This window comes from Panthera uncia, chromosome D1, assembly GCF_023721935.1.
Source record: "Panthera uncia isolate 11264 chromosome D1, Puncia_PCG_1.0, whole genome shotgun sequence".
Classification (NCBI taxonomy): domain Eukaryota; kingdom Metazoa; phylum Chordata; class Mammalia; order Carnivora; family Felidae; genus Panthera; species Panthera uncia.
Window position 1 is genome coordinate 108,335,587 of NC_064808.1, and position 19,586 is coordinate 108,355,172.

Here is a 19,586-nt window from a genome sequence, read left to right on the forward strand (position 1 = left end):
GAATAGGTTGAGAAAATGAATACAAATGATTGATAGATTTAATGGTTGCTTGATTGATATTAAAAATAAAAAACAGGGGCACCTGGGTGGTTCAGTTGGTTGAGCGTCCAACTTCGGCTCAGGTCATGACTCGTGGTCTTCTGAGTTTGAGCCCCTGGTCAGGCTCTGTGCTGACAGCTCAGAGCCTGGAGCCTGCTTCTGATTCTATGTCTCCCTCTCTCTCTGCCCCTCCCCCACTCATGCTCTGTCTCTCTCTGTCTCAGAAATCAACATTAAAAAAAAATTTAAAAATAAAAAACAAAAGAAAATTTTCCAAAACAGTACTAGTGGGTTATTTAAACGTTGAGATCATACACATTTTTGTAGTCACATCTAAGTCTTTATGTACTTATTTTACTAGTTTTATAAAGTGATTTTTTTATCAACTATATAATCAGAAAATCAATTATTATTTTGAAAATTGTGGCAACGGGAGTTAATAATTTAACAGAAAAATAAATAATGGAAAAAATAATTTAGTGGAATTTTCCAAATCATTACTAGCTAAAGTAGAAACTGAATCGAAAACTGAAGGAATTTATCCAAAATAATCTGAATGCACATAAATCTAAACATAATCCTTCCATTTCAGTACATATTGTTAAAAGTAAAAATTTTATCTATAATGTAGCTTTTAAGTGAAAATACAAGTTATATTTTTGACACAGGAATCAATAATCTAGTTTCCATTCCTGGTTTTGCCACTAATTTTTGGTCAACAGTAAATTTACCTCTCAGAGCCCAAGTATTTGTAATCTGTGAGAATACTGGATTATAGTTTTCTATCTTTAGCATCTTAGCTTTTCCCAACTTTCCAGATTCACAGAAGGCATTGCCTGAGTTCAGGAACAGACTTTGGACGATCCCCTTTATAGATTCTCCAATCGTCCACATGCGTGTTTGTAATGGTGGTGGGGGGGGGGGGGGGTGGGGAGAGTAAAGATGAAGTTCATGTGACTCATCGGGGCTCATTAAAGGACTAAACATGACAGGACCTGACATTCCCAGGTTCCCACCAAGTAGACAGGCTGACAAATCAGACAACTTATGATTATAGTCTCCGTAAGTGAGTAGGTACAGCTTTGAACTTGAGATAGACAGCAGCGGCTTTGTGACTTCACGGATTTAAATTACTTTCAGGGAGGCTGGCAATCCAAAAGAAAGACAAATGCTGACTTAAACAGATACAATGTCTCCATGTTGTTTCTCTGTTGTTTCTCTGTTGACTGCTAGAGCAGTCTAGCTTCATCATAAGGCAGATGGAATTATGTGCGGTATGATGTTCTAAAGCAGCAATACTAAAAACGGCCTTAAATTTCCCAGATGAGCACACAGGTAATTTCTTAAAAGAAATCCACTTTCACACACTACACAGTTGACTCCATTCACATTTTGCTTCATATTTATTTTTCTCAAAAGGAAACCTCTACAGCTTACCGAAGATAATCACAACCCAACTCAAGTAAAACCTTAGCTTATCGACTGACCTCAAGGATCACCCACAGATCCTCACTGTCTGGCAAACACATCCCTGTTTTCTATTCTTGAAGATAACTTTAGCTAATTTGCAGCTTCTCTTGCAACTCTGCTAATACAATCAGGATTCTCTTCTACTCTCTATCATCAGATTTCTAAAATAACTCTTAAAATGTTTTTAAAAATATTACACTCAGCAGTCAGTTACAGTAGGAAGATCACTGGTAATTGAAACATTAATGGATCTCGAGTTTTTAATTTCTAAAATAAACCTATTTTGGGGGGAAAAATGACTAGCCCAAGAAAGCCTAAATACCTACTAACGAAAAGAATCCATTTTAAAGCTAGTTTAGAAAGACCACATGTGACTAAGGAAGTACAGAAGGATCCCTGGAGAACTCGTGAAGATCTGTGAAATGGAATACCAGGTAAATGTTTTTACTGAAATTTGGTAATAATGAAAAACATTGTTTTTGTTTGTTTGTTTGTTTGTTTTTAAGTTAAGGCGCCATCATATCCCCAGTGTATTCTGAAGTCAAGAACTTAACAAGAAGGATGACCAGGTTGCAGATTTTTCCACAAGCTTACCATACAGCTAAAGGGACAAGAATAATCGTCAGTGTGATATTGTTCAGTAACATCATTCCTTTTACAGAGAGGAAGGCCATATCTCCAGGCCTTCGGGTAGAAATCCTTCGTCTTCTTCCTCAGGTAGGAAAAGATAGGGTCCTAGTTTTTATTTGTTATTTCCTTTACTACTTTTTCCCTGTGACTATCTAATGTTTTAGAAGATATGTATATTTATTGGTCACTGTTGATGGATTAGAAATATCAATTAAATTGAAATACTCTACATATTCATTATTAAAAATTAATGTCCACAGTAAAATATAGTGTTCTTAATTTCATATTTATAAAAATATGAGTAATCAACTTATTTTTAAATAAAGCAGTGGCCACTTTGAAAATCTCTTCTAAGTAAGTAATTCTACTCACCTGGTGACATATTCTTACTGACGAGAGTGCATGTGATTAAAAGCGTAGATATAAATACCGGTAAGACTGTCTTCCATTCAGTCCTATTTTCTCCCCTTCAGGCCAGTTCTCAGTGTCTGTCAGCTTCTGCGTAGCCATTCATTTCCATTAAACCCCTGGCCTCCCACTGAATCAATGTGTGTATATAGATGTTATTCCAGAGTCTCTTGGAACATAATTTGTTCCCTAAGAGTAATGGGTGTTATGATTTGAATGTCTGTGCCCTCCCCCAATCCGTATGTTGGAAGTTCAACCCCCCAGTGGGCAGTATTACAAAGTGAGGCCGATGAGAGACACATAGCTGGCGCTCTTTCTGACCTGAGGATACACGGAGACTGCAGCCGTTTGCAACTTGGAAGATGGTCTTAACTAGAACCTGACCCGGCTGGCCGGCATCAAGACTTCAGACTTCCAAACCCCAGGATTCTGAAAACTAAATGCCTGCTGTGGATAAACTACCCAGTTTATGGTATTTGGGGACGGCAGACTGAGCTAAGACAGTAATAAGCCTTCCAAGTATTATTGCCCCTATTAATAGAGCTAACGTTTGTTGAACATTTGTTAAATATCAGGCTCTATGCTAAGTGCTTTACGTGCAATTACTCTTTTAATCTCCTTTACAACTCTACAAAATAGGATCTATTATTATCCCACATTACAGATAAGAAATGGATCTTAGGTCACACAGCGGCCAAGTCATCGCACAGACTCAAACTAATCCCGGAAGACTATGTGAAACCACCCCCAGGTACTGGGACTCTAACCACTGCTTTCTCCCTTTCCTGTTTCAGCAAAGGGATACAGGCTTCTGTTTGTTTGTTTTACCTGTATTTTTTAACTTCTGTTTCCTTCAGAAAGGGACCTCATTTTGCCTAAGGGAGGACCTGAATTACAAAAAGGTTAGCATCACATGAGAGACTGTAAGTCATTTCACTAAATGTGCATTCAGTCCACAGATCTTATGACTCATATATATCCAGACACAGAAGGACTGTGACACAACTGTGACATCTCTGTTTCCCTGGAAATAAACTGAAACCAGAAGGCATGGAGAAGACCATTATGTCTTGGTTTTGTTAGCTCCTCCCAGAAATACTCTGAATGAAAAAGAATTCTCTGCCATAGGGAGAATAGCAGAACAGTAGCAGAAAATATTTATGATCTATTTTCTTTTTCCAATTTCACCCAAAAAATCAACCTGTGCAACACACGTACCCTGGTGTTGGTCCACTTGTGCCAACTTGTACTGGTTTGTGGGGCAAATGCAGCAGATTCACACAAACTTACAGACACAGAACGAACTACAGGAAGAAAAGGAAGCTGACAGAGGAAACAGATTTTTTTTTTAAAGAGTATTTCACCGCCCTATTCTTATATGCTTTTTTTTTTTAATTTTTTTTTAACGTTTATTTATTTTTGAGGCAGATAAAGAGCGTGAACAGGGGAGGGTCAGAGAGAGAGGGAGATACAGAATCTGAAGCAGGCTCCAGGCTCCGAGCTGTCAGCACAGAGCCCAACGCGGGGCTCGAACTCACGGACCGCGAGATCATGACCTGAGCTGAAGTCAGCCACTTAACCGACTGAGCCACCCAGGCGCCCCTATATGCTTTTAATAAGAATGTTAGCTGTAATTAGGATCTCCCCTTATCAAGAAATCATAGTTTACAACAGAGGCTGGCACAACTCTTCCTTAAAAAGAGAGAGAATACACATTTTAGGCTTTGAAGGCTAACTGGTTTCTATCACAACTGTTCCATTCTGCCATTTTATCACAACAGTAGCCACAGACTTAAACAAATGGGAATGACGGTATTCCGATAAAACCACATTAAAACAAAACAAACAAAACAAAAACTAGCAACCAGGCTGTTGGCCATAGTTTGAAATCCCTGGTCTAGAAGACAGAGATTCAGAAATACAAATACTTCTTATAAAATGACCTGAAACTGTTATATAATGGAATCTTAAAAGATCACACTAGAAAGCTTGTCAAAATGATTTGAGGAAGTATGTGCTAATATTCTTCCTGTTATTTATGGGTAAAAACACCATAAAACAAACAATGCACTTGATAGCTTGAGACAGTAAGATCCAATCAAGAACGAGATGTTTTTATACATGTCAAGACGATACAGTCAGTGAGCCTGAGCTCTGTGGCAGCATAAGCAAAATTCCATGAAAAACCATATCCACATAGAAAGATATTAAGTGAATTTGAGACCATTTCAGAATCTTGAATGTGTGATGCTCATGGAGAATCTCCAAGCTCTTCACTGAGATCCTTGCAGACACATGTCCCATATCCACTCTAGCTATTCCTTGTTCCAACTTTTAAGGAAGTTTGTTTGTTTTCACAGGATGAGAGAGAATGGGAAAGGGGCAGAGAGGGAGGGAGGGAGGGAGGGAGGGAGGAAGGGAGAGGGAGAGGGAGAGAGAGAGAGAGAGAGGGAGGGAGAGGGAGGGAGAGAGAGAGAGAGAGAGGGAGGGAGAGAGAGAGAGAGAGAGAAAATCTCAAGCATGCTTCACACCCAGTGTGGACCCCAACGTGGGGCTCGATCTCACAACCATGACATCATGACCGGAACCGAAATCAAGAGTTAGATGCTCAACCAAATAAGCCACCCAGGCTCCCCTTACAGAAGATTTGAAAAGTAGTGTGCAGTTCAGGTGCAATGCATACACAGCTATACATACACATAAGACATAAGAAAGCTCACAGTCACTGCCCGGTAACCCAGAGATAAAAACTGGGCAGGACTTACAAGGACTTTATAAAGAAGATGATTGGAAAATCTGCTTTTCCTCGTGCTTCCTGTACATTGTGAATTACACCATCACTTATGCAATCACATTAGCTAGAAATATCATCTTCTCCCACTCTCCACCTCCAAGCCTGGACAATCCTATAGATTCTATCTCGATACCAATTCTAAAGCATGACCCTACTCTGTACCCCCACTTCTACTACACACACACACACACACACACACACACACGGAAGTAACTACATGAAGTGATGGATGTGTTAACTAACCTTGTTTAGATAATCACTCCACAATGTATACGCGTGCTAAATCATCATGCTGTATACCTTAGACTTAACGTGATGTTACAGGTCAATTATATACTAATAAAGCTGGAAAAATTATGCCTCAATCAACCTGGGGGGGGGGAGGGAATCCATTTCATCCTTTACATCATTACCAGAATTATTTTTTGACCTCAAAACTTACGTGTTCCCTGCTTTAAGTCCTGCAATGGATAAGCTCTGCATATAGGATAAACTGTGAATTTTTAGGCAAGGCATACGAGCTCCCCATGATCTATCCCTGGTCTGAAAGGCAATAAATGCACCATTTCCACTTCTTCCGGCAATCCAGCCTTCCTCCCCGGCTGCAGCTGTGGGCACATGACCCAACCTGGGCTGTCACAAAACTTGCGACCATCCACGTGGATTGGCAAAGAAGATGGCATATGACCCAAAGTGGTTCATCAGATTTATCTCCTAAATATCTCTACCCCAGCCAGGAAAGTAGCAGAGAAAGAAGAAATTGTACAGAGGAGAGTAGAAATGAGAAGTGGAGGGCGTCCCGATGTTCAGATCCCTGACTACAGTCGTCCCTGAAGCCACCCTCCACCCACACTCCCTCTTCTCTTCTTCCATCTAGTGATGGGGGCGATGAACTTCCTGTTTTTGCTTAAGCTGCCATGCTAGAGAACTGTCACTTGTGAATAGACAATTGTGACTACTGCAACTGCCACTTCTCACCCTCACGCTGGCTTCAGTCCTCTGTCACCTTTTCGAGGACCTGCTTCACGTCCGTAAATGCAATATGACCCCTGGACTCCTCTTTAAACCACCTGAGGCCAGAGGCAACCGCCTAGCATCCTCTTTTTCCTTCAAGAATTTCATCCTCATCCTGTTTGCCTTCCTGAATCCCACCAGGTGGCCTGTCAAGAGCTTGAGGACTTGACGGTGGGAGCCCTGACAGGTGCAGACAGCACCACACAGATAAAACTTGTTGGACAAAGCAGCTCCTGGCGGGACGGCCGCTTCTAAAACAAGTAAAAGGTTGTCCAACGAGAGTCTACTGGAAAGGAAAAAAGGTTTACATTTATGAAAACTGACTCGTAAAAGCCCCAAAGCACGTGCAGTAAATACTCATTACCACTTGGTGATACTGACGAAATACTCCAGTCAGAAGGCCTGAATGTTTGCTCCGAGTCCTTGGGCAAATCAACGAGCCTTGCTGAGTTTCAGCTTTCCTTTTCTGTTACTGGGTATTAACACCTCATCTGGCTAATGGGTGTGTGAAGATGAAACACTTAATGAACAGGTAAAAGCTGAAGACTGGATACAATTTTATCAATACGAGAATCCTGTGAACATAATACCTTAAACCAAAGGAGTGAGTCCCAGATAACAGACCGTCAGACGCTGACACAGGCTAGTGGGACCAGGAACTCTTCTCCCCGTGTCTTCTCCGGTCACACTAAACAGGGGCAACATTGTCTGTTCACCTACCTATCCACACCGCCCCAAGTTAAAATAGTATGACCTTCCAAATAATTTAACTTTTCGAAGACAACAGGAAAAAATATCATTCTTGGTTTTCAAGGTCTGGATTCAGTAAGTAATATAAATACACCACTTGGTGAAAACATGGCAATGTCACTCATACTGCTAGGAATTTAAGTAAGCGGGGAAAAAGTCTATTTGGGACACTTTTTAAATTTTTTTTTTTTTTTTTTTTTTTTTTGCTGATACTGCAGGATTCAAGATAATTAGCTTTATAAAACAACATAGCAAGAGCTCCCAATTTCAGCATTGTGACAGGCCCATTGATAAGAGGTGCTCAGGCAGAAACCAAATTGGGGAGAATGACAGTTTATTATTCTAGTTCTCCTGAAGTGAAGGAAATATCCTTAGAAAGTTTAATCCATCCATCCTCTTTTAAGCAGAGGTCATTAGTCTTTTTCCTTTATTAAAATGAGCATAAAGCGAACATTCATAAATTGATTCTCTCTATTCGGCTATGGTCTGCAACTCAGCTTCCATACATTTTAGCAGACATTTTCTGAGTCAGAATCTCCTGGCAACACTTTCAGAATGTAGCTCTGACCTTATGATTGTAAAATAAATAAATAGATAGATAGATAGATAGATAGATAGATAGATAAATAAAATAAAAACAGCTTCAACCTGGTAAAAAATGGAAAATGTAGTTACTGTCTGCATATGAATGTAAGAAAATGGCAATGGCCCTTTTTTGCCACTGATTTCTAAGATTTGCAGATTTCATGGAAGAGTTAAGTAGCCATTCAGTGCAAAGGTAAGGCCACATAATCAACAGTCTCATTTCTTGCTACTTCCGTGCATTTCTGTGGTAGTGAGCACCTGTAGTCCACAAGGCACTGAGGTGGAAATGGACAGAAGACACCACAGCACTACATTCAAAGACCCATCACACTCACGAAGGGAAAAGGCGCTACACTTCCTTGTCCTGAGCCTGACTTCTCATTAGGTGTCTGACCTTGGGTAAGACGCTTTTCTTAGGTCATCTGTTCATCTAGCACTTGCTTTACTGTAGGCTGCCCATTGGCCAGAAACAAGACAGACTGGGGAAGGGTTGAGCCTTCATGGAGCTGATGTCAGGGTGGGTCAGACCTACAGTGAAGAACTGAACCCAGAGATAAATACATATACAGACCATGCAGAGTGTAAGAAGATGATGGGAGAGAATATTTAAGACTCTGGAACCCAGCTGAGGTTGCAAGGCCTCAAAGGCTTCCCTGAGGAAGTGCAAGCTAATCTGGCAGCCCGACGAAGACAGAGCCAAACGGAGAATGAAGCGGGTTTGAGGAGCACGAGGTTGATGTGGCTGCAGCACAAGGACCCACAGGAAGAAGGGTAAGGGTGGGAACTGAAGAGCTGCCTGCAGCCCACAGCCTGGAAAGCCGCATGGACGTGTCAAGATTGTGGTATTTATCCTAAATGACATGAAACATCGCTGAAGGATGCTAAGCGACTGAATGACACGATCAAATGTGTGTTTTTAAAGGTCACTTGGGCTGAGGTGGAGTGAGTGGGCTGGCAGAAAACGAGGCAGCAGTTACAAGCCACAGTCGAGACGTCCACACGGAGAGGCGGGCAGGACTCCCACAACCGCGGCACCGAACGACAGGAAAAGGCATGACGTGCCCTGCAGCCCAACACCACTTACATACCGGTGGCCCGACTGGCACACACATGAATCAACGGCTATAGATTAACCCCCTTCCAAGGGTTGCTCTTGAAAGGCTGCACAGGAACAGGATCAACGGGTGGGTTGCAAGGGCCTATGTAGCTGGGTGAAACAGAAGGAGGGCCTCATACGGACCAGGGGTGACAGCGGGCTGGGACCCGCTGAGTGTGAGCAGTCCTGGATCCGAGTTCCAGTCCGGACATGCTCTTAGGGAGTAGCATTTGAGATGAATCTTAGTGGAGTAAGTAGGGTTTAAACAGAAAGGAATGAAAGTGTTATTTCAGACACAAAGCAAATATTTGCCAACTACAGAGAATGTTTGAGCAGAGGGGCTCAGTTTAGTTTGGCTGAAATATAATTATAAAACAAAGCAAGGGGAGGAGAAAGACTGTAAAAATAGGTCCGGTCTAGATACTGTTAACTTTGCGTGCCCTAAGGAGGTGAACTTCTCTTTAGTAAAAAATTTTGCAAGACTGATTTTAAGCAGGAAAGAGATGGGAAATAGAAGCATCTGGTAGATTTAAAAACCATGTAGAACAGATGGAGTGGGGTGAAGACGGCGGAGGAACCTGAAGCAGAGAGAGCAGGGTACACAGGGCACACACAGTGGTACGGACTTAAGCAGACAGAAATCTACCCAGAAGTCCAGGATAAAAGACCGCGAGGACTCTACTATGCACTTCCGAGAAGAAAGGTCAGAGTCAGAAGTGAGAGTGTGGGCTGAGGTCAAGGGCCTCACCGGGAAGAGCATGGGAAGTGCAGCAAGGAAGAGGATGATGCGGACGAACTCTGGAAATTACAGACAATCCAGTAAACCGAGGTCTGTTTATCAGAAAAGAAATTTAAAACAAGTAGCTAGAAATTCTATTTTATTATTTAATGTTTTTTTTTTTTTTTTGAGAAAAAGAGAGAGAGAGAGAGACACAGCACAAGCAGGGGAGGGGCAGAGAGAGAGAGGGAGACGCAGAATCAGAAGCAGGCTCCAGGCTCTGAGCTGTCAGCACAGAGCCCTACGTGGGGCTCGAACCCATGAACCGCGAGATCATGACCTGAGCCGAAGTCGGATGCTTAATCTACTGAGCCACCCAGGCGTCCTACAAATTCAATTTTAAACCCCTTCACTCTAGAGCACTAGCCGAGTGTGCAGGCAGATGTATTAAGAAGGAAATGGGGATACAAGATCAGAGTCACTGACCCGGAGATGGACCAGACAGATGTGGGAGGGACCAAGCGGCCAGACCTTCGGAAAAACAACCCAGTTGGGCAGGAACCAGCGCTGATATAATGCGCTGCATAATTCTCATCAGTGTATCCATGTAATAGGTATTATTTTAGCACCTGGTAAGTACAGGACGATACCAGGAGCTGGGGATACAGCCGTGGAGAACAGAACACAGTCCCTATTCTTGTCAGTCTTTCAGTGGGAGGTTTTTACATTCAGTATTAACAGACCAATCACTAAGTGCAGATGACTGGGGATGGGCTGATGAGAAAGACGCACTCCTTGCTGTGTGGTGGGTCCAAGGAGAGGGTCAGAGACACCCAGAACAAGGAGATTCCACAGGGGCTACTGGACCTGGCTCTTGAGGAACGACTAGGAGTCCACCAGAGTGCGTCCATACGAACTGTCAGCCCCTTGACTTCTGATCTCCAGTGTGGACGGCCAAGTCAACAACACACAGAAAAGGGGTGCTTCTCTGGGGATAGTCTGAACTACTCGACAAGATGGGAGAAGTCCAGCTTGGTCATCCCGTCCATCTGTGTGCTCCTCGCCCCAACTTCAGGGCTTCGTTTGAAATGTGTCCTTTTATTTCCCTCTAGACAGAAGAACCCAAGTATTCCTTGGGCATATTGGTCCTCTGGGCTGTGGAGTGGTGTGTGTGCCAAACAAAATGCACAGTTTCTAACACGTTATGACTAATTCAGGCAAACGTATTCTCTAAAGAGAAGTCTTCACGTCACTGTGTCTACAAGGTGGATTTGGTAAACAGGTTAAAACAGAGATTCTCTGTCCATGAGATTTTTCAACAATATTAGAAAGGGGACTCTCTTTGGCAAAAGGGCTTTCACTTTCACCAGCACCAGTGAATATAAATAATAAGCAAAATATTTTCATTTAGATTCCCAGTGTTCGATATTAATATACTCAAAGGGATTTAAAATTTAGCTGAGAGTAAAACCAACACCCAACATGTTGAAAGTTCATTATTATTCCCCAAATTAAGTGCTTTGGTTTTCAAAGCATGCACTGTGCCTAAGAAAACAGGCATTTTATTTTCTGTTTAATTGTCTGCTGTTTCCTGTCGATCAGTGTCAGTAGTTTGTCAAAAAATAGTGAAGGATGCCCTGATTTGGTATCCATGCAAACAGGATTCAATTATCTCCAATGAGTTTGCAAAACTTGCATGTCATTAATTTAAAAAACACGGAATTAACACAGGGGGATTTGGAGCTGATATGTCAAAGACATTTTAAAATTACTCCCATTTAAACTTTCATTATTAACACTGAGAAAATGCCTAGTACAGCCAATTTTTACTACTACAAACAGTAACTTACATAATAAAAACACAACTGGCCAACTCCATTATCTTAGCTCTAGCATAATTTCATCTAAAAGTTAACAGTTCTTTAGGCTAAAATATGACTATTTTGGACAGCCAATATGACCCAAACTAACTCTGCCAGCAGAGTATACATCAATGATCTCACAAAGGGCTTAATTCCCTCATATTATGTATGTGAACACAGATAGAGGCTCCCTCTCCACATGCATGGGGAAATTTCTTCCAGCAACTGGTAAGTTTTAGCTGCACCTTACCCAGAACTCACACAATGATTTAAGCTGTCGAATATTTTTTTAATTATTCATTTGATAGTGTCTAATTGATCATCCATTAAATGCAAGGTCCTATAAAAGGCAGAGAGTATTAAAACATGTCAGCAGTCCATGGACTGGATAAGCTCATAATGTAGTAAAATAAATTTTATTTTGATTGACAATAATACAATCACTATAGCGAATAGATCATTTATGATAGGTGAGCCTCTGTGTGAAGTGCTTTATTTCTTTTATAGATGGGATAAATCATCACGTTTACTGCACACCTTCTTTCCTCCCTTTTTCTCATTAACCCCCTTACATCAGGGTCCCTGCCCTACACTCCCCTAAAAACGCTCCTGTCTGTATGAACAAGAACCTCCACTTTGCCAAATGCACTGGTCAACTGTCAAAACCTAGCGGCAGCGAATGACACAGCTGGGAACACCCTCTGTCATGAAAATGCTTTCTTCACGATCCTCCTGACTTTTCTGCCATCCTCTGGCTGAGTCTCCTTGACCTCTCTGACTACTCGATTTTCAGATGATGCGGGTATCAGTTCGGAGACGCTCTCTTTGCTCTCTTCCTATATCCACTGTCTTAATTTTACTGATTCTTATAGCTTTACACACTATGCATACACACACACACGCATACGTGCTGATGACTCTCAAAGGCTTAACTCCACTCCCGAACGCCAGACTTGCACACCACCTTTGTATGTAACACACCCCCTTTCACGTCTAACAGAACCCTCAAACTGACGTCCGCACCAAGCATCCCACCACCCCCCTCCAAGAAGCCCTCCCAAGGGTTTCTCCACTCTCAGCGAGGGACAACCTGACCCTTTTCTCTGTTCAGATGAATATCTTGGAAACACCCTTGGCCCCAGCACTTCTCTCAAACTTCACATCCAATCTGTGAGCACTATGGGCCTATAACACCGCCTCTAACATCCGAACCACTGTTACCTCATCTGCTTCTACACACCTGCTCTGGAACAGCATCAAGTTCCCCCAGGATTCCCGTGATGTCACTCCACTTCCGTGTCCATTCCCTACCTGCTACGTTCTGTCTCCACATCAGTCACAAAAGTTAACAGTTGTCCTTTTAAAATTCAGTCAAATGATGTTGCTCATCTACTTAAAAGCACCAAATGGCTCCAGAGTTTATTCCGTTAAAGTCGAAGAGCTAACAAGAGTTCGGCTTCTGCAGCTCACCAAGCTCCAGCCTTCTCCAACCTTCTCCGACCTGGTATCAGGTGCACCTGACCCATGCTTGTGGCCAGGCTCCCTCCACTCCTTCCCGCCTCCAGCCTTCTGCTCAATGTCGGGCTGGGCCAGGGTCAAAGATAAAGAACGCCAGCACAACTTAAAGCAAAAGGGCACATTTCAATCAGTGGTGTCCTGTACTGTGGCCATAGGAAAGGTGTCCCGAATGAGCTGACCTCAACTTGGACGTGCAGAGGTGGCTGGACGTTTGAAAAGGAGAATGAGGGGAAAGGCCTCAGCAGAAAAATTACAGGGAAGTGAAAAGTTACAAAAAGCAAGAAGGACAGGTTGGCCCACATGAAAACCATCTGGGTTTGCTAAGTGGCGCTTACTGAAGTTAGGCTCGTACGTCCCACGGAGACTGGGAGACGCGCCCAATCTTCAGGTGTTGATGGGAACAGCAGGCAACTGTTTTAGTAGACTTGAGTTTTCCCAGGCAGGCACTTCATCCTTGAGGCTGTTAGAGACTATGCTCAGTGTTTCCCGCAAGCTTTTAGAGGTCAAGGTTGAGGCCTCGTCAAAAGGGGGCTCGGCGGAGCCTGGCTACCCTCACTTGAGTCAGGGCGAGAATCTGGCCGCCTGACGGGTCTTTTCCGGGGACGGCTGTTGGTCACTGCTGAGGCAGGACACTTACAGACACTCCGCCCCCCGCGCCCATACCTGGACCTCTCTCAAGGATGGGGAGATCCCCTCCCTGTCTTCCAGCCACTTGGAGGTCAAGGCCCTGCATTTTCAGGTGTGTACTGTGTGTTTGTGCTTGGTTGTTTCAGGAAGCAGGGTCGGTCCGGTTCCTACTGGTGCCCCTTGTCTGCAAGTGGGAGTCCTGCTCCTTGTTCTGGAGTGTCTCCCACCGGACACACACCCAGCCGCTCCCGCCGCCTTTCCGCTGGCCGTGTGCCTGTGTGTCTCCATCCTCTGGTGCTTCGCTTCTCTGTGTCTGCGTATTGAAAATCTGGGTTCTTGCGGTCCATGTGAAGCAGTCTCCTAGTTCTCTCCTCCAATTTCACAATCCTTACTTCATAACTGAAATGTTCTAAACCTCGTTGATATGTTTGAAAGTACACTCAACCATTTTTTCGAGCCACTTTCTGCTTCCTCTGGGCGCCCTCTGTGCTTTCACGTTTTGGTTTCTCCCTAGTTTTGACTTGATTTTTACTTAATGGTTCCCTTTTATTTCCAATACTGGCTTAGTAGTTAGACCACAGCCTCATTTTTCTTTTTTAGTTGTTGTATTAGGGTTTACAGTACACATCGCTGGTTTATCACTATTCAACTTTTTAAAGAAATTACTGCCTTATTCACAATATAGGCAACATTTCCTATTTCCATCTCCCACTGTTTTTCTTGTGTTGCCACATCATTTATTTTTATACGTTAAAATACCACATTATTTTGTTACTATTTACACTTTGAACAATAACATGTCATTTAGAGTCATTAGAGATAAGGAAGATGTCTTTTATAAGCTTTTTAACCATCTTTGGAAGCTCCAAGTATCTGGTACCATATTCCTTCTGCCCGAAGACCTCCCTTTTAACAAGTCCAGTATGCAAGTTTGCTGACCATTCTATCATTTATTTTTTTGTCTCAGAAACTATTTCACCTCTATTCCTAAATAACTGATAGACTTGATTTTTAGAAGTTTTATATTTAAAGAAAAGTTGTAAAACTACTACAAGGAGTCCCTACGTATCCTACAGGTTCTCCTAAGTAACATCTTGCATTGGGGTGGTGTATCTGCTTCAGCTAATGAACCAGCGCTGATGTGATGTTATTAGACAAAGTCCACAGTTTGCTCCTATTTTCTTGGTTTTTACCCAAAGCTCTTCTCCATTCCAGGATTCATTCCAAAACACCACACTGCATGTAGTTGTTTTGTTTCCTTAGGCTCCTCTTGGTTCTGATGGTTTTTCAGATTTTTGTTTTTGATGACCTTGAAAGTTTCTAGAAGTACTGGTCCTTTTTTTTCTATAGGAAACGAAAACACTTTTCTTTAACCATACACATACTACAAACACACACCTCACACACACACACACATATACATGTTATGAAGAAATTAGTTCCGATATTTGAATATGAGAAGGAATGTTTTTATTCGATTGAAACAAGCAGAAAATTATTCATCGTATGGTTGGTAGAACACACATTAGACTAAAAAAGATAATATATGTTGGGGGATATAAATTTTCTTTAATAATGCAATCAGAGAAATTGAGAGTTATGCCTTTCAGTGTTCCTTACATAATCACTACTACTATATGCCAAGCTCTATATAAAGGATGCTAAACAATGTTTACCATTTAGTCATGGTATCTGCTCTCAAGTCATTTATATATAATCTACAAGGGGAGACATACATAAACAAGTAAGTGTAGCAGAGCATGGTGATTCCAAATTAGAAATTAAATAAAAATACAGTGACAACTCACTGAAGGAAGTAACCAACTTTATTTAAGATGGAACAATCAAAGAGATTAGTTATACTTAAGGTCTTGAATGATAAGTAGCAGGTCATTAGGCAAAAAGTAGATGAGAATTCAATGCAGAAGATGCACCTTGTACACAGCGAAGCACAATGTGTTTGGGGAATCCTGGGTGCTTGGCTGGAACCATATTAATAAGTTTTGATTTTAACCTGTAGGCATTAGGAGGTACTGGGGTATTGGTCTCAGGAGGGAATTGCATAATTGATCTGCTATTCAGGAAGTCCACTTACAGAAGAGGATTAGGAAGTGAAAGATATTAGAAAGGAGAGCTCTTGGGAGCCACATGCCCTATTCCAAGGAAAAGATGCGAAAAAGTCTCAACGAGAGCCCGTGAAGACAAGTGAATTGCACAAGTGAAGACACACATGAAAGTTCCCGAGAAGGTGGAAATGACAGGACTCAGCACTGTTTTATGTGATGCTGGAAATCATCTAAGATAATGCTGCCTCAAGCAGAAGCCTTGGAGGCTCTAGCGATTAACAAAGGGGGTGGAGAGGTAACAGGGGAGAGACAGATGCAAGAAAGATAATAATGAGTCTGCTTTTTGATACGTGAAACACTCAGCTCATGCGGGGCTGACTCCATAGAAATCGGAAGAGTAGGTGCAAAATCTCAATGAAACATGGCGTGTTGAACTTTCACACGAGAAACGTACTTCACTCCCTTCTCGGATGTGCTCACACTCTCTTCCTTAGCTCAGTTTACTGAGCATCAGCAATGAGCAGCTGGTGCCTGGCTGCAGTCCGAATGCTGTTGGATGGTCAGAGGAGGAAGACACAACAGCACAGAGGGAAGTTATTTCTTTAATTTTTTTCAAGTGTTTTATTTCTTTTTGAGAAACAGAGACAGAGAGCAAGTTGGGGAGGGGCACGGACAGAGAGGGAGACAGAGAATCTGAAGCAGGCTCCAGGCTCTGAGGTGTCAGCACAGAGCCCGATGCGGGGCTTGAACTCACAAACCATAAGATCATGACCTGAGCCAAAGTCGGACGCTTAACCGACTGAGCCACCCGGGCGCCCCGGAGAAGACATTTTCACAGCACTGTTTTCCCTTCCAAGTTGGAGAAGGAAAATTACAGCTACCCTCTATTCATTCACTTCTCCTACTTTCATCCAGCAGTGACGCGGAAGCTGTAAGGAGCAGGGAGTCGGGACCCGGTGCCAGGTGGATGTTCTAGATGAACGTTCAGCAGGTGCGCTACAGCCATGGAAGCTGGGGCTTCAGACCATCTGCTCCTCTCCCAGGCAGGAAGCGGGTACGCAACCTGCAGGCCTCGGTGGACAGGTCTCTCAACTGAAGCGTCCCTTTTCAATGTCAGTCTGTGGTGGTTGTGACCTCAACTTCCGGCCAGCATCCCCCTGCCACAAATCTGAGATTCCTGACCCCTGCTCTGTCCCAGTCTTTCCGTTCCTGTAAATTCCCAATGTTTTGCTTTCTGCTTTCTCTGTGTGCCGTCCTTCCTTGATTCGGCCCCAAGGTTTGTGCATGCTCACCCACGCCCCTGACCCTGACCTGTCCTTCAATGCCCAGGGACTGTCGGAAGGGACAGGTGCCCTCGGAACCAGCTCCTCACTCAGCCCCACCCCTCATGCTCGCCGCAGTGCCTGCCGTTACAGAGGCCAACATCAAGGGGCAGGAAAGAGGAGGGATGTGGACGCAACAGTGTTGCCGGCTGGAGCCACAGTTCCCTCTGGAAGACTTTCCAATGTTACTTCTCACGTCTCAGGCCCACTTCTCTAACATGAAATTGTGGAGAAAACGCAATCTGATGCTGCCTCTAAAAGGAATTGTTTGCAGAGGTCAGGGCACGAGTTGAGAGAAACTGGACTGCCCCCTCCCCGGCAATACCAGGGGGATACTTTCCGAGTTACATTGATAAAACTGGAGACAAAATGCACAAAGTCATGAAACCCACAGGTCTGATTCGGTACAGGAACGTCATGAGAATCACCCATGGGTGTACATTACGTTACATTACGTTACTAGTTAAGTTATACCTTACCTGCTGAATGCACACGCAATGCAGGATATTAGCTGCCACTCAAACACTGTTCGTTCTCTGTCCGCCACGTGCAGCTTTTCCCAAAGTATCTGGTTTTCCTGGAGTTCCTCTTCCCTAATTTTACTCCCAGTTATACACCAGATGCAACGGTTAATCAACATTTGGTAAGTCATATGCGTTTTCAAAAACATACATAATTCACATGCAGGTGTTACGAAGTGTTGAGGCACTGAATATTTTTAGCAGCATCATATGATTTTTAAAGCATGCTCTTATCTAAAAAATAGATTCTCACATAATTTGTCAGAATCATCAGAGTAAACATTACTACTCCTATCCTGAATGAAGATACAAAGGCATGTAACAGCTCACGCCAATGGTTACAAGCATTCCACAGTTCACGCGAAATTACGTACCCTGGCACTATTCCACTTTCCTGTATCATTTTTCCGGTTACGTATATTCCTTGCACTTCCTTTCCTGTGTTTCATCACTACGACACAGTGTATCCACCTTGCCTTATTTTTGTGTATCTCCCCGCACACGTGGGAGCGTCACATGAGCTCCACCTGCACGGAGATTTCGCTGCTTTGTTTCCTTTGTGTTTGCTGATTCAAGAGCAATGCTTAGCACACAGTGGGCACACAAGACACATTTACTGGATGAATTAACAGAAAAATTGAAAGAGAATTTATCATTAGTAATAACAGACACATGAAATGGTGGACAAAAGGCTTGAAAACTGAAGCTCACATCTACTGAGCCCTTAACACCAAGCACTGTGCACGCACACAAGCAAGATCTGATGGAGTTTATCACAGCGGGTAAGGGGAAACACCGCTCCCCGCTGAGACTCTGTGCGTCTCAATCCCAAGTCCACACTCGTTACCTCCGTGCCCTCAGCAAAGTCACAGAATCTTTTTGAGTTTCAATTCTTACATTGCAAGACAGGGGTGGTAAAAGCATGACCTAAAAACTTGTGTAAGGACAAAACGCTGCAAATCTATCGTAAATGCTCAGTTAAATGATGCTAAGTTAGGTAATGGTAATTCTTACCACAACCCAACGTGCTACCGGGAATGTGCAGTGCAGCGCAAGTTAGGAAACTTGCTGCACACTGTGGGGCAAACTCTAACCTCAGATCACCCTGACACCACAGCTCGCGTTGCCAACCACACCAATATGCAGCCATCGGGAAAATAACTTTTAAATCAGAACAAAGTATCTTCTGTGATCACAGCAAGAAGCACATTCTATTCCACTAACATCTTACTTAAAAGTTATACATAATTTATTCCATTTTTAAACTGATGTTCTGTGTGTTGAAAAGAATTTGAGTTTTATAAGCGCAGAAGTGATCGTAAATACAGTATATTCAAGAACATGGTTTAAAGTCTGTCATTGCACAGCGCCTGTGTGGCAGCAAATAGTTATTGAAATAAGTTGGCATCCTACTGGAACTTAAAACTAGCTGTATTAAACAGAAATTTCCATTGAAATGTATTTTCTAAAAGAGGTTAGAGTGGGAGAGAGCCAAAGCATAAGAGACTGTTAAAAACTAAGAACAAACTGAGGGTTGATGGGGGGTGGGAGGAAGGGGAGGGTGGGGGATGGGTATTGAGGAGGGCACCTTTTGGGATGAGCACTGGGTGTTGTATGGAAACCAATTTGACAATAAACTTCATATATTGAAAAAAAAAAAAGAAATGTATTTTCTATTTAGGGTTTCACCAGTGTGTAATCTGTGCTCACACAACAGGAATTTAGATCTTAGGTAGTTTTAAAAGGACATACCAGACACAGAGAACATAGTGCAATACATCAGTTGCACACACGTTGACCGTGATTTGGGTTAATTCTCTAATTTTACTCCCTGCCCTTTGTCTCACCCTCCTCTGCCCTCTCTCTTTCTCTCTTTCATTCTTTAGCTTGTCAGTTTGTGAACACACAGATATAGAAACTTGGGAATCTGTATGCGAACCACTGTTGACAATACTTATCCTCAGAGTTTCTTTGTAACAATGATGGATAAGGAATCATTGTCAAATAAATGCAATACAGGACATACTTATGTGTGGACGCAGACACACTCATGGAGGTTTCCGGGGAAAGAAAGAAAGAAAAGGACAGGGAGAAAGAGAGAGAGGGTTGGGGAGAGAGGGAGGGAGAGGGAGAGGGAGAGGGAGAGGGAGAGGGAGAGGGAGAGGG

General features: G+C 42.9%; 2 long non-coding RNA genes across 9 annotated transcripts in view; one reads left to right on the forward strand and one right to left on the reverse strand.

Annotated features, from left to right (window-relative positions):
- The window catches only part of LOC125910604 (uncharacterized), a 430,115-nt gene extending 426,654 nt beyond the window's left edge, over nt 1–3,461 (reverse strand). For 4 of the 5 annotated variants that reach the window (XR_007454114.1, XR_007454125.1, XR_007454102.1 and 1 more), the window contains exons 1-2: nt 3,376–3,461; nt 2,512–2,868 (exon numbers count right to left, since the gene is read on the reverse strand). This is a non-coding gene — a long non-coding RNA (uncharacterized LOC125910604). Of the gene's footprint in view, nt 1–2,134; nt 2,222–2,511; nt 2,869–3,375 lie in introns of those variants that run through there. The other variant, XR_007454119.1, reaches the window with a different exon arrangement.
- On the forward strand, nt 729–16,814 carry LOC125910578 (uncharacterized). 4 transcript variants are annotated; one of them, XR_007454084.1, is made up of 5 exons: nt 729–1,374; nt 1,860–1,943; nt 2,171–2,226; nt 3,212–3,298; nt 3,405–3,476. It is a non-coding gene; the product is annotated as an uncharacterized LOC125910578 (long non-coding RNA). The 4 variants fall into 4 exon arrangements; XR_007454095.1 differs by lacking the exons at nt 1,860–1,943; nt 3,405–3,476 and adding an exon at nt 3,500–3,893 and having other exon boundaries at nt 731–1,374; nt 2,016–2,226; XR_007454090.1 differs by lacking the exons at nt 1,860–1,943; nt 3,405–3,476 and adding an exon at nt 16,493–16,814 and having other exon boundaries at nt 732–1,374; nt 2,016–2,226.
- Nucleotides 16,815–19,586: the final 2,772 nt, after the last annotated feature.